General features: G+C 44.7%; 1 protein-coding gene across 3 annotated transcripts in view; it reads right to left on the bottom strand.

The window, feature by feature from the left end:
• Positions 1–5,789, bottom strand: part of scaf1 (SR-related CTD-associated factor 1) — a 43,524-nt gene extending 37,735 nt beyond the window's left edge. For 2 of the 3 annotated variants that reach the window (XM_060849594.1, XM_060849597.1), the window contains exon 1: positions 5,682–5,789. The gene's annotated coding sequence lies outside the window, so the exon portion shown is untranslated. The remainder of the gene's footprint in view (positions 1–5,681) is intronic. The other variant, XM_060849595.1, reaches the window with a different exon arrangement.
• Between the last annotated feature and the right edge of the window lie 8,152 nt (positions 5,790–13,941).

Here is a 13,941-nt window from a genome sequence, read left to right as displayed (position 1 = left end):
TTGCATCCACCACTTCCTCTGGAAGTTCATTCCACACACGAACCACTGTGTAAAAAAAATAAGCTGCTCCTCAATTCTTTTTTTAAATTGTTCTCCTCTCACCTTAAAAATAAGCCCCTCGTCTTGAAATTGCCCATCCGAGGGAAAAGACACCTGCCATTCACCTTATCTATCCCCCTCATGATTTTATAAACTGCTAGGTGGTCATTCCTCAACCTCCTACACTCCAGTGAAAAAGTCCCAGTCTATCCAGCCTCTCCTTGTAACTCAAACCCTTGTAATTCAAACAACACCCGAGTAAATCTCTTCTGAACCCTATCTTGCTTAATAATTCCTTAACAGGGCAACCAGAACTGGACATAGTATTCCAGATGGGCCTCACCAACGTCCTGTACAACTCAACATAACGTCCCAACTCCTATACTCAAAGGTTGAGCACTGAAGACAAGCGTGCTGAACGCCATCTTAACCACCATTCTACATGTAACGCAAATTTCAAAGAATAATGTACCTAAATCCCTTGGTCTCTGTTCTAGAACACTACAATATTCATGGAACATAGGCTGGTTAGGGCAACAGCTATTGCCTACCTCTAACTGTCCTCGAGAACATGCTGGTGAGCTGTCTTCCAAAACTATGTAGTCCATGGGATGTGGGTACATCCACAGTGCTGATAGGGAGGGAGTTTCAGGATTTTCACACAGCGACAATGCAAGAACAGCAATAATGCTCAGGAAGGTGTGATGGGGAGAGGATTCGCAAGACCCTGAGACTTTAGTTGAGTAAAAATCCTGCATGCTTTATTGTGTTTGTTCCATTGCATATTTCACAGCATTCAGACAACCTACGGCACTTTAGCTGGTGGTGGTGGGGTGGGGAGCGAAGCAAGTGCTGTCCTTGGGAACATCTCCAAGGCACCTGCCAGCACCAACTGGCAGATGAAGGTCCCTAGAACCTCATTTGCCTTTAATCGACCCTTGATGTTAGGAAGTATCTGGTGTGTCTCCTAGTGGGCTGAGATGGGCACTGGGTCCCTCTTTGGCATGGCATAAAGATGCTCTTGCCTGACCCAACAGAACTGTTTAGGATCTCTTTGTACCAAAGCCATTCTTTCCAGTCTCATCAGCAGTGAATGTAACTGAAGGCAAACAGGCAACACATCACCAAAGGGTTTAGGTAAATGAGGAAGCAGCTCAGAAAAGGTTTGATACACTGATACCCGGAATGAATGGGTTATCTTATGAAGAAAGATTGGGCAGACTGGGCTTGCTCCTACTGGAGTTAGAGGAGTGACTGATTGCAGCAAATAAAATCCTGAATGGTCTTAACAAAGTCAATGTGAAAAGGGTATTTCCTCTACTGGGGCAGTCCGGAAGTAGGGAGCACTGCTCTAAAGTTAGGACCGTGCCTCTTTCAGGCATAGATGAAGAGAATTTTTGTGCCTCATGGCTGTGAGACACTGGAATTCTCTGCCTCAGAAGCTGTTAGGGGCACAGTCATAGAGATGTACAGCATGGAAACAGTCCCTTCGGCCCAACCCGTCCATGCCGACCAGATATTCCAAAGTACATACATTTTTGTTAGCAAAGAGAATCAAAGTCATTGGGGGTAAAAGGAAATGTAGAATTCAAAACGAAAGCAAATAAGCCATGCTCTTCATGAATGGTGGAGCGAGCCCAAAAGGTCAAATGGTCTATTTCTGCTCTTATTTCATTTGTTCATCACATCAATCATCACAGCTATTAGGGGTCATCCTGGTCTCCAGTCCCCATTCATTTGTGATCACTAGTTACATCGTAGTGCAAACATTGCAAACTTGGCTCAGGGCGCAGAAAGAGTTGGTGTAATCTGGGAAGGGGACAGGAAGTTGAGAATCAGACAAACTTCTCCCTCCTGTGCAATAACACTGAACACCATCTGGAAGGATTACTGGATGCAGGCTGACGATCCACAATCCCATTTTATATTCCTCGCCGTCAAATCGTTAATCAATATTCTTTGGTCTGGGCTCTTTGGTGAAGAACGGATGCTGGACAAAGATGTTTGAGAGTCGCCAGCCATTAAAAGCGTACAGAGAGGAGAGACAAGAATGAGAAGGACACTTTCACTTGCAATGCAAGTTCCCTAGTGACATCCCTTTCACAGTGCTCAAGTGATTTGTGAAGTGGATCAGTTACTCCTCAGCACTTCCTGGTTACTAAATGGCACCACTGCACCTGCACTAACCCAATTCCTTCCAAATACACCTGATATCATATCTAGTAGACCTAATAAGGAGAATAGCAACAGTAAATAAGATAGGAAGATAAGTACAGAGGAACCTCGATTATCCAAAGGACACGGGCAGGAGAATTTTGTTCAGTTAATCGAATGCTGGATAACATAGTTAGCCAAGCATTGGGACCTTGCGATCTTGTTAGGATAATCTGAAATTTAGTTATTTGAATTCCAGATAATCACGGTTCCTCTGTACACTGAAAACAAAATAATCAAAAATGTTTATGAAGAAGGATTTTAGGCAAACCCAGTTGCCATGAGAAAGAACCAGCAAAGGATGGGAAAAATCTTCCAAAGGCTCAATTTTATGATTTCTGTTGAGTTCCCCACATTTCCCAACGCCTGCTGCTGAGGGAAAAGTAAGCCAAAGTAGTGACATTAAAGATCAATTGGAGTCTCCCTCCAAAAGGTTGGCAACTTTGGGTGGAGTGGGACAAAAGATGGGGTGAGTCAGGAATTGAAACCTGATGATTTTATGCAGAAGGGACCATTGACAGAGGGGAAAAGGCCGCAGTGTTCTGAGGTCCTGGGACAGAAGTAAGTATAAATTTCAAATCCTGATCTGGGTGATGACCAGTGAGGAAGCAAGTGGGTTACGAGACTATCAGATCATCACCAAGCCAACAGCACCTCAGAAACATTTCAATTTTCTCCCCTCCTCTCCCAAGTGCAGTTGGAGATTACATTTAAAAACTACCAAGCAGTCACTGGTCAGTTAGTCCTATTTTGTTTTCTGGGAGGCCAAATGAGCCAAGGTAAGAGGAAAATAGCTTTCACCCTGACTCAGGGATAAAATGCCACAATCAAAGTCTCAGTTCTAAAGTCCTATTTAGGTTTCATTCTGAATTAGTGGTTGGTTCCTCTTTAAATTTGGTGGGATTGAATGCTTGGAAGCACCATCCACATGACAGACAAATCCCAAATCGACCTCAAGTACTTTGAAATGTATGAAATTAATGGGAAGAAGGGAAGAATTTGCACCTCTAGAATTCAGGATTTCCAAAGTTCTTCTCAGCCATTGATGCGCAGTCAATGTTAAAACGGAGCAAGCATCACCTCACTTCAAGGCTTTGCTTGAGTTGAGGTCAACACAGACTACAGAGGAATCAAATATGAGAACTTCCTGGTCAAAGCCAAGGTTTTTTTTACTCATGGTCTGCATTGAAATGCTTTGCCCCCCCCACACAAAAATTCCAATGAAACCAGACAGTCCTAGTTAGCGAGATTTCACGGTCACAGAGTATCAGCCAATGTCAAATGAGTTTGGTCACTTTCAGTTGTGTCGGACTGCCTCAGACATGCAGGTCAGTGAAGACATGTTGACCGGACAAAGTACACATGATAAGAACCTATCCCTTAACGTAGGAAGGGAAGGAGACCATTCAGCTTCCCCACCATTCAATGAGATCACCATCAAATCACCTAAATCCACGTACATGCCCTTGGCCAATGTACATTTGTAATAGCAGAGGTCACATAGGTCATATTTAAAATTTAGCATCGATCTCTTGTCTTTCATGGAATACTTCCTGATTTCTACCATACATAATCTAATCTAATCTAATCACTCCTGAAAGCCTAAGAAATTTGTGCCAGACTTATGTCACACAACGCTGTCACCAGAAATAGTTTCTCTATATTTACTTCATTGAAGCCCATTACCATCTTAACTGTTGGAGATTATCATGGGTACTTTAAGACAATCCACCAACATTCATATGTTTCATTTCCTGTACTAGCCCAAAAATTACTAGATTTATCAAAGTGAATTTCACAACTCGTCAGGGTTGGTTTGCAATTCAGAACTTCAGTATTGCAAGCCCGATGCCATAACTGTGACAATAATATTAGTTACATGCAGAGCCTCCAATGACTATTATAAAATGGATTGGAAAATATATTATGGACTGAGCTAACTTTCTGATATTTTTATGGTGCAGCTTCACACTTGAATAAACAGATACCTAAGAGAGAGTGTGCAGGCGGGGGTGTTGGTCTGCTAAAGAAACAGAGTAATTCCTCAGTGAATAACAATGCAAGTTGACCTGCTGATATGAATTAGGCGTCAAAGCCATCGGGAAGGTAATGGTGATATTATCCAAATGCTATGCTCAGAGGAGGGAAGTGAAAAATCATCTCAATGGTGCCTGGATGACTCAAAATCTGGAGTGACAGAGGACCTGAGGTCAGTTGTCTCTTTAGGAGTAAATTATTGCAGATGCTGGAATCTGTATTGAAAACAAAAATAAATGTGCTGATGAAGAGTCATATGGACTCAAAACTTGCTTTCTCTCCATGGATGCTTAGTTGCCTACTTTTTTCTTTGAATTGCTTAAATCTTTAAAGAAAATATTCCTGAAATTCGAGTCCACTAGGCTTTTGTCCCTCATCTTAAGTTCCAATCTAGCACAGTCTAATACTGTGATAATTTGATGGTTGTAAATACCCTTAACTGTATTAGTCTTAATTCAAGCTCTGGAAGATAATGACACCACAAGCTTACACGCCAAATGCTGAATCAAAGAAGATTTATTCTGTATCCAACTGCGCTGTGCATGCTTAATGAGAAATCTGGATCCCTGAGACAGACAAAAGTTCGACTTCTCCAGTCTCGGACATCCAGCAGAAAATACACAAAAAGAATCATGAGCAGGAAAAGAAAATAAAAATTATACTTTAGTTCAGTCACAAAAGTTAATGATTCCCCCCCCCATCCAGATTCAACTCAACTGAGACTTAAAGTTTGTCAATGCACACAAGACATCCTCTTACATGCATTAATATTTTTGACACATTGACAACCTAGAACATCTTATGATTCACAATTTTCCAAAAGAGAGAAAGCAATGCTAAGAACAAGCACATACAATGGTGTTAAATTTTGCTCAATAAAAGATCAAGTTGACAATTTTTCAGAGAGTGTGGCAGAGACGGGCAAGGCACAGGGATGAAGTGGGGAGGGTGGGAGCAGGAGGCTGGGGAGTGCATATTAAAGTTCCCTCTGCTCGGCGTGTAACAGTGCAATGGTATCACAAACTGTGCGCTGCGGTGAGAGCAGAACCTGACATTTTCCCAAAGAGTGACAGGGTGGAAAGGGCTGAGGGGGCTTCGATGAGGATTTTTCCAAAGTTTGGACTGATGATTGTGGCTTGCAAATCCAAAAAGATGGAGAGGGAGGCGATGGAGAGGCAGAGATAAGCATCAGCAGCTCTCAGGGTTTGAAATATCCTCAGTGACTGTGAGCTGCAATAATCTGGCTCTCCTAACTGGAGATCCCTAAAGATGTTCTGGTGCTCTGCCCCCACTGAGATTAACATATTCCCAATCCATTACAGTCAAAACCTCAAATCCCTAAAAATACATTATACCTTCAGTAATTTTTGTACAGATGGGTTTAATATTACCTTACATATGAATTTCAGGCCTTATTTCCTCCGCCGGTCGTTTTCAGGGGATTTTTTTCTCTTGCAAACATACAGCTGAACAATGGAGCAGCCACCATCTTACCACAATGCACTGTCGGCTCCCACAGCGCAGCGCGCAGGCGCGGGTACCGCCGGGCGCGCCGGGAATCGTAGTTCAGTAGCTCCGCCTGCTGCCATGGAAGCGGACGGCGCACCTACCGCAGAGGGACCACACCTCCCAAAGTGCACTGCGCAGCGGCGGCCCGGCTACAGCGGAGAGAGGGGATCCGAGCGGAAGCGGGGAAGGACGAGATGCGGACGGACGATTCCGGAAATGGCCGAGAGTTGCCGGAGACCACCGAAGGAGGGGTGGAGGTTGGGTAGAGGCAGAAGGGGAGAGTCACCGAAGATTGACGGAAGTCCACGAAGCCTGTTTCTTAAAGGGAAAAGCACACTCATTTTTATCTAGTTTCCACTTTGAGCAAATGTGGGAAAGATGGATCGAGAAATACGTTGGTTAGCTCTAAGTTCAAGATTCTATCAAAATGCATCATCATAAATGGTGTCAAGCTGAAAACAGTGGAACCCTGGCAAAAGGTCATTGACCTGAAACATGAACTTTGCCCTCTCCCAATACATGCGCCGCTTGACTAGCTGAATTTCTTGCATTTTCTGTTTTACTTCAGATTCCCATCATCTGCAGAGTTTTACTTTTGTAATAGACTGCCAAAGAAAGTTTGGGTGTCTAAGTATACATGGGTCATTAGGACCGAACAGAAAATAGGAGAAAGTGATGACTGATAGATTCTTGTTGTCTCGAGGAATTAAGGGCTACGGGGAGAACGCTGGTAAGTGGAGTTGAAATGCCCATCAGCCATGATTGAATGGCGGAGTGGACTCGATGGGCCGAATGGCCTTACTTCCACTCCTATGTCTTATGGTCTTATGGTCTTATGGACTGCAGATGCTGGAGATGAGGAGCAGGAGAGTTGATGTTTTGCAAAACCTGCGCCCATATCTCCCCCTCATCGCTGTCCAAGGCCCCAAAAGATTCTTCCACATTCGACAGAAATTTACCTGAACTTCCACACACGTCATCTACTGCACTCGATGTGGTCTCCACTACATTGGGGAGACAGGACGCCTACGCCCGGATTGTTTCAGAGAACATCTCTGGGACACACACCAACCAACCCCATTGCCCTGTCGCTTTAACGCTTGAATAGAGTCATAGAGTCATAGAAATGTACAGCATGGAAACAGGCCCTTCTGTCCAACCCGTCAATGCCGACCAGATATCCCAACCCAATCTAGTCCCACCTGCCAGCACACGACCCATATCCCTCCAAACCCTTCCTGTTCATATACCCATCCAAATGCCTCTTAAATGTTGCAATTATACCAGCTTCCACCACTTCCTCTGGCAGCTCATTCCATACCCGTACCACCTTCTGTGTGAAAACGTTGCCCCTTGGGTCTCTTTTACATTTTTCCCCTCTCACCCTATGCCTATGCCCTCTAGTTCTGGACTCCCCGATTCCAGGGAAAACACTTTGCCTATTTACCATGCCCCTCATAATTTTGTAAATCCCTATAAGGTCACCCCTCAGCCTCCAATGCTCCAGAGAAAACAGCCCCAGCCTGTTCAGCCTCTCCCTATAGCTCAAATTCTCTAACCCTGGCAACATCCTTGTAAACCTTTTCTGAGCCCTTTCAAATTTCACAACATCTTTTTTAACTTTCCCTCCCACTCCGCCAAAGACATGCAGGTCCTGGGCCTCCTCCATTGCCAAATCCTAAACCACCTTATGCCTGGAGGAAGAACACCTCATCTTCAGCCTTGGGACACTTCAACCACATGGGATCAATGTGATTTCACCAGTTTCCCCATCCCTCCCCCCCATCCCAGTCCCAAATTTCCAACTCAGCACCTCCCTCTTGAATTGTCCTACCTATCCATCTTCCTTCCCACCTATCTGCTCCACCCTCCTCTCTGACCTATCACTTTTGTCCCCACCTTCATCTGCCCATCGCATTCTCAGCTACCTTCCCCCCCAGCCACACCTCCTCCCATTTATCTCTCAGCCCCTATGGCCCACAGGCCTCATTCCTGATGAAGGGCTTATGCCCAAAACGCCGACTCTCCTGCTCTTCGGATGCTGCCTGACCGGCTGTTCTTTTCCAGCACCACAATCTTCAAACAGGAAATAATCTGATGGAACAGTGGCCCTAATTTCTAGCCCTCATACTTTGGGGTTGGGGGTATAAATCCTGTTTCAGCTCTACAAACACCTCCTTATAGTGTTGACCGCTATTCTATGAGCATTTCATGGCTTTTGTACAATCCCTACAGTGCAGATAGAGGCAAATCAATCCATCGAGACTGCACTGAGGGAGTCCCCAGCCATTCACTCAGATCCTGTTGTGGACCAGCTGGTGGGAATATTAGTGGACATCTTTAACCACTTCCTACTACAATCTGCAGTCAAAAAGACCATCATCATCCCGGTGCCAAAGAAAAACCATGCAGAGTTGCTCAATGACTACCGTCTGGTGGCTCTGACCTCCATAACTATGAAGAGCTTCGAGAGATCAGTCCTGTCTTACCTCAACTCCAGCCTCCCAGATTGCCTTGATCCTTTGCAATTTGCCTCCTGGAGCAACAGGTCCACAGCAGACTTCATTTCCCTGGCGCTATACTCATCCCTGGGACATCCGGATAATAGGGATACCTACAGCAGGCTCCTACTTATTGCTTTCAATTCTGCCTTCAACACCATAATTCCACACAAACTCATCTCTAAACTTTGAGACCAAGATCTCAGCTCCCCGCTCTGTAACTGGATCCTCAAATTCCTGACCCACAGACTGCAATCAGTAAAAATAGTTGACAACACCTCCTGCATCATAATCCTGAACAGCAGTGACCCACAAGACTGTGTACTCAGCCCCTTACTATACTCCTTACACACTCGTGAGTGTGTGTCCCAATTCCACTCCAATTCCATTTCTAGGTTTGCTGATGACACTGCCCAAATGGAGTGGATCTCAAAAAAAAAAGAAACAGTATAGAAAAGAGATAGAGTGTTTAGCAGCATGATGTAAAGGCACCAATCTCTCCATCAATATCAGCAAAATGAAGGAGCTGGTAGTTGACTTCAGGAAGCGGAATGGAAGGCACGCCCCTTGTCTGCATCAGTTGGGGGACTGAGGTGGAGATAGTCAAGCAGGTCAAGTTGGTGGAAGTGATGATTACCTGCAACCTGTCCTGGTCCACCCATATTGTTGTGATGGTCAAGAAAACACAATAATATCACTACTTCCTCAAGTGCCTGGGGAAATTTGGCATGTCTATAAAGGTGCTCACAAATTTTTATCGATGCACCATAAAAAGCATCCTGTCTGGATACATCACAGCGCAGTATGGCAATTGCTGTGCCCAAGAGCGCAAAAGACTAGAATCCTGAGCACAGCCCAGCCCATCACACAAACCAGCTTTCCTTCCATTGACTCTGTCTATACTTCTCACTGCCTTGGGAGAGCAATCAACATAATCAAAGACCCCTCCCACCCTGGTTATACTCTCTTCCACCCTCTACCGTCAGACAGAAGATATAAGAGTTTGGATACATCTACAAATAGATTCAAGAACAGCTTCTCCCCGGCTTTTTTCAGACTTCTGAATGGACCCCTCAAATATTAATTCTGATCTCTGTCTCTCTCTGCACCTTCTGTGCAGCTATAACACTGCGCTCCGTTCTGCTACCCTGATGCATTTTGTATTGTACAATCTGCCTGTATAGCACATAAAACAACACATTTCACTGTATCTCAGTACATGTGACATCAATCAATCAAATTCAAACTCAAAGTCTATTTTTATTTTATGGATCTTGTGTATGTTGCCAATTGCTTGCCAATCCAGGGTGCAATGCCACATTGTTCTTACAGGTGGCGCCACCACTGTGGAGCCCATTACTACCCCCACTAGGGCTCACATGGTACTGCAAGTACACAAGCCACAATTGAGGGTGTATTCAACACCAACACTGTCTACAGTGTGAAGTATTTCTACCACACCCCTGTGTTTCTGTTAAAGAAATATTTATTGTTCCACCATTAGTGATCATGGGTCTTTGAGTGTCAAGGCCCTAAGCTCTGAAAATCCTTCTTGGCTTCTCTGTCACCATTATGATCCTCCTCAAAATATAGATCTTTGACCAAGTCTCCTTCATGTGGGCTTGCTTTGTATGGCAGTCATGCTTGTCCAGCCTTTTGGGCATAAAGGCACTGTGTGAATGTAAGTTGATGTTGTAAAGGTAATGCAGCTGTTTCTGGGGTCACAAGGCTGTCTTGGGAGGATAGTAGTCATGATTTGGAGATGCCAGTGTTGGACTGGGGTGTACAAAGTTAAAAATCACACAACATCAGGTTATAGTCCAACAGGTTTAATTGGAAGCACACTAGCTTTCGGAGTGTGTGATTTTTAACTTGGGAGGATAGGGGTTGAGTGGGGGAGGGGACTGTTAAATGTTTCATTTTAACATGCTTGGGTCACACCTTGACCGAGCATCTGCACGGGAAAAAAAATGCTTTAACGCTATTATGTTAGAGAAATTGCTTCACAGGATTGCTAAACTTATGGATGTGAACCCAGTCTAATCCTGTAATGAATCAGCTGTGATAATTAGAAGCCACACAACTAATGAAAAGGCTCTTCATTCTTCAAATACTCTTTGGTGAGCAAATTATACAATCTCCCTCTTAATCCCATAAAGATGCTGTTAGTCTGAGAGAATCTCCAAAAATCTGGGTGGATATTGGTTGCAATATCTTGAATTTTATTTCAAATTCCAAAAGAATAGGTGCACTTAAACTCCAATTAAGTCACACAGATGGATTCCACAAGCAAATCCCAGGCCATGGGTCTATGCTCTTTTTAGTTTGTATACTCAGTCTCTCCTCATAAGCTAACCCTCTCAACTCCAGAATCAAGCGAGTGAACCTCCTCTGCATTCCTGATGAAGGGCTTATGCCTGAAACGTCGAATTTCCTATTCCTTGGATGCTGCCTGACCTGCTGTGCTTTAACCAGCAACACATTTTCAACTGGAACCTCCTCTGCACCCTCTCCAGCACAAACCACTGCAGTATGTTGCCTGTAAGTGTGGACCCAATCCCATGGAAACCCAAACTTCAGGGAACAATCAGGACAGGAGAAAAGGCACTAAGGTAAAACAAAAAAACTGGAGATTAGATTAGATTGCCTACAGTATGGAAACAGGCCCTTCGGCCCAACAAGTCCACACCGATTTCCCGAAGAGTAACCCACCCAGACCCATTTGCCTACCCTAAATTCACCCCTGCCGAATGCACCAAACAGGGTGGGCAATTTAGCATCGCCAATCCACCCTAACCTGCATATAGAGTCATAGAGATATACAGCATGGAAACAGACGCTTCGGTCCAACCTGACCATGCTGACCAGATATCCCAACCCAATTTTGTCCCACCTGCCAGCACCCGGCCCATATCCCTCCAAACCATTCCTATTCATATACCCATCCAAATGCCTCTTAAATGTTGCAATTGTACCAGCCTCCACCACATCCTCTGGGAGCTCATTCCATACACGTACCACCCTCTGTGTGAAAAAGTTGCCCCTTAGGTCTCTTTTATATCTTTCCCCTCTCACCCTAAACCCATGCCCTCTAGTTCTGGACTCCCCAAACCCAGGGAAAAGACTTTGTCTATTTATCCCTATCCATGCCCCTCATAATTTTGTAAACCTCTATAAGGTCAACCCTTAGCCTCCGGGGAAAACAGCCCCATCCTGTTCAGCCTCTCCCTATAGTTCAAATCCTCCAACCCTGGCAACATCCTTGTAAATCTTTTCTGAACCCTTTCAAGTTTCACAACATCTTTCCAATAGGAAGGAGACCAGAACTGCACACAATATTCCAACAGTGGCCTAACCAATGTCCTATACAGCCGCAACATGACCTCCCAATTCCTGTACTCAATACTCTGCTCAATAAAGGAAAGCATACCAAATGCCTTCTTCACTATCCTATCTACCTGCAACTCCACTTTCAAGGAGCTATGAACCTACACTCCAAGGTCTCTTTGTTCAGCAACACTCCCTAGGACCTTACCTTTAAGTGTATAAGTCCTGCTAAGATTTGCTTTCTCAAAATGCAGCACCTCGCATTTATCTGAATCACACTCCATCTGCCACTTCTCAGCCCATTGGCCCATCTGGTCCAAATCCTGTTGTAATCTGAGCTAACGCTCATCACTGTCCACTACACCTCCAATTTTGGTGTCATCTGCAAACTTGCTAACTGTACCTCTTATGCTCGCATCCAAATCATTTATGTAAATGACAAAAAGTAGAGGATCCAGCACTGATCCTTGTGGCGCTCCACTGGTCACAGGCCTCCAGTCTGAAAAACAACCCTCCACCACCACCTTCTGCCTTCTACCTTTGAGTCAGTCCTGTATCCAGGATTGTGGGAGGAAACACATGGGGAAATGTGCAAATTCAACACCGACAGTTGTCTGATGTAGGAATCAAACTCAGATCCCTGGTGCTATGAGGCAGCAGTGCTAACCACTGAGCCACCGTGAAACAAACAAGAACCAAAATTGCTGGAAAAACTCAGCAGGGCTGGCAGCATCTGTGAAGAGAAAGCAAGGTCATTGGACATGATATGTTAACTCTGTTTCTCTGTCCAGAGATGCTGCCAGACCTGCTGAGCTTCTCCAGCAATTTCTGTTCTTGTTTGTTTCAGGAGAAAAGACAAACAGATTATGGGAATGTTTCATTAAATCCGTGTTGTCCTTCCCAATAAAAGATTGCATGGTTTGGATGAATGGGTGGGAGAATAGACAGACAAAAAGAGCTGGAAAAGCACAGCAGGTCAGGCAGCATCCGAGGAGCAGGAGGGTCCACATTTCAGGCATAAGCCCTTCTTCAGGCACGTGGAACAAACATGGAGCAGACACTTTAAAGTATCACCTTTGCTTGACTCGGGGAATATAAAGGGGGCAACGGGAGGGTGTGGGGCAAATCCATTTTCTACCATGGTGAGTTGTTACAATCTGGAATGTGTAGTTCGAAAAGGTCAGTGGAAGCAGATTTAAAAAATAGTGACATTCAAGAGGAAATTATGAACGGAGGGGTGATCCGGTGGCCCAGTGATTAGCACTGCTGCCTCACAGTGCTAGGGACACAGACTCAATCCCATCCTTGAGCAACTGTCTGTGTGGAGTTTGCATATTCTTCCCCCATGTCTGTGTGGGTTTCCTCCCACAATCCAAAGATGTGCAGGTTAGGGTGGGTTGGCCATGGGAAATTGCTCCATAGTGTCCAGGGATGGGCAGGCTAGGTGGATTAGCCATGGGAAATATAGGAATAGGGCAAGGCTATGGGTCTGGGTGCGACACTGTTTGGAGGGTCAGTATGAACTTGACGGGTAAGTGGCCTGCTTCCACACTCTAGGGGTTGGATGAAAATCCAAACAAAAGACATACCCTAGAGATTATGAGCTTGGTTATATTGGCACAAGAAATTTGTCCCATACTGTCAGCAACATGCCAATGTAGGGCCAGCAAAACTATTTTGACCTGCCTTCACAGTATAGAAATTCTTTTGAGAGGTGAGGGAATTCTAGGGCTATGAACACAACAAAACAGGGGATGTTTGGATAGGAGCTAGCACAGCTGTAATGGGCTCAATGGCGTCTTTCTGAGCTGGGCCATTCATGAAGTGTCGGTAACACAAAGCTAGGTTGGGGGACAATGATCTGGCGCCTCCTGGAGAAGACACAGATGAGAGAATATTATAGTAATGCCTAACCTTCCTGTAAATCTTTAGAATTCTGTGAAGAAGCGATTTTTGGAGGCTCCTCTTTGTCAGCAATTTTAAAGAATAATAAAAAAACAAACGAGCGAGGCTGGGAATCCATGAGGAAAATCTCGCATTTTAAATGTTGTACTTCCCCTTTAAGGGCAATTCGGCAAAATAAAATCCTCCAGTTGCCCTTAAGCCGTCACTTTAAAGGTCCTATCTATTACTTGTTTCCATGGGAATAGATAGATCAGCTGCTTCTTTTGTGTTCCCTCTTTGGAAGCACAACCCCCCAGGCTTTCTTGTATTTCTGGACCAGGCTATTCAGTAAATATTCTCTCTCCCCAGTCAGGCCAGGTCCCTGATCGAAAAGGGGATGCTCAGTTCACACCTCTAGGTTCCAGGGGAA

The sequence above is a fragment of the Hemiscyllium ocellatum genome, chromosome 33 (genome assembly GCF_020745735.1).
Source record: "Hemiscyllium ocellatum isolate sHemOce1 chromosome 33, sHemOce1.pat.X.cur, whole genome shotgun sequence".
Lineage (NCBI taxonomy): Eukaryota > Metazoa > Chordata > Chondrichthyes > Orectolobiformes > Hemiscylliidae > Hemiscyllium > Hemiscyllium ocellatum.
The sequence above is the reverse complement of the archived record's forward strand: the minus strand, read 5'-3'. Positions and strand labels throughout refer to the sequence as shown.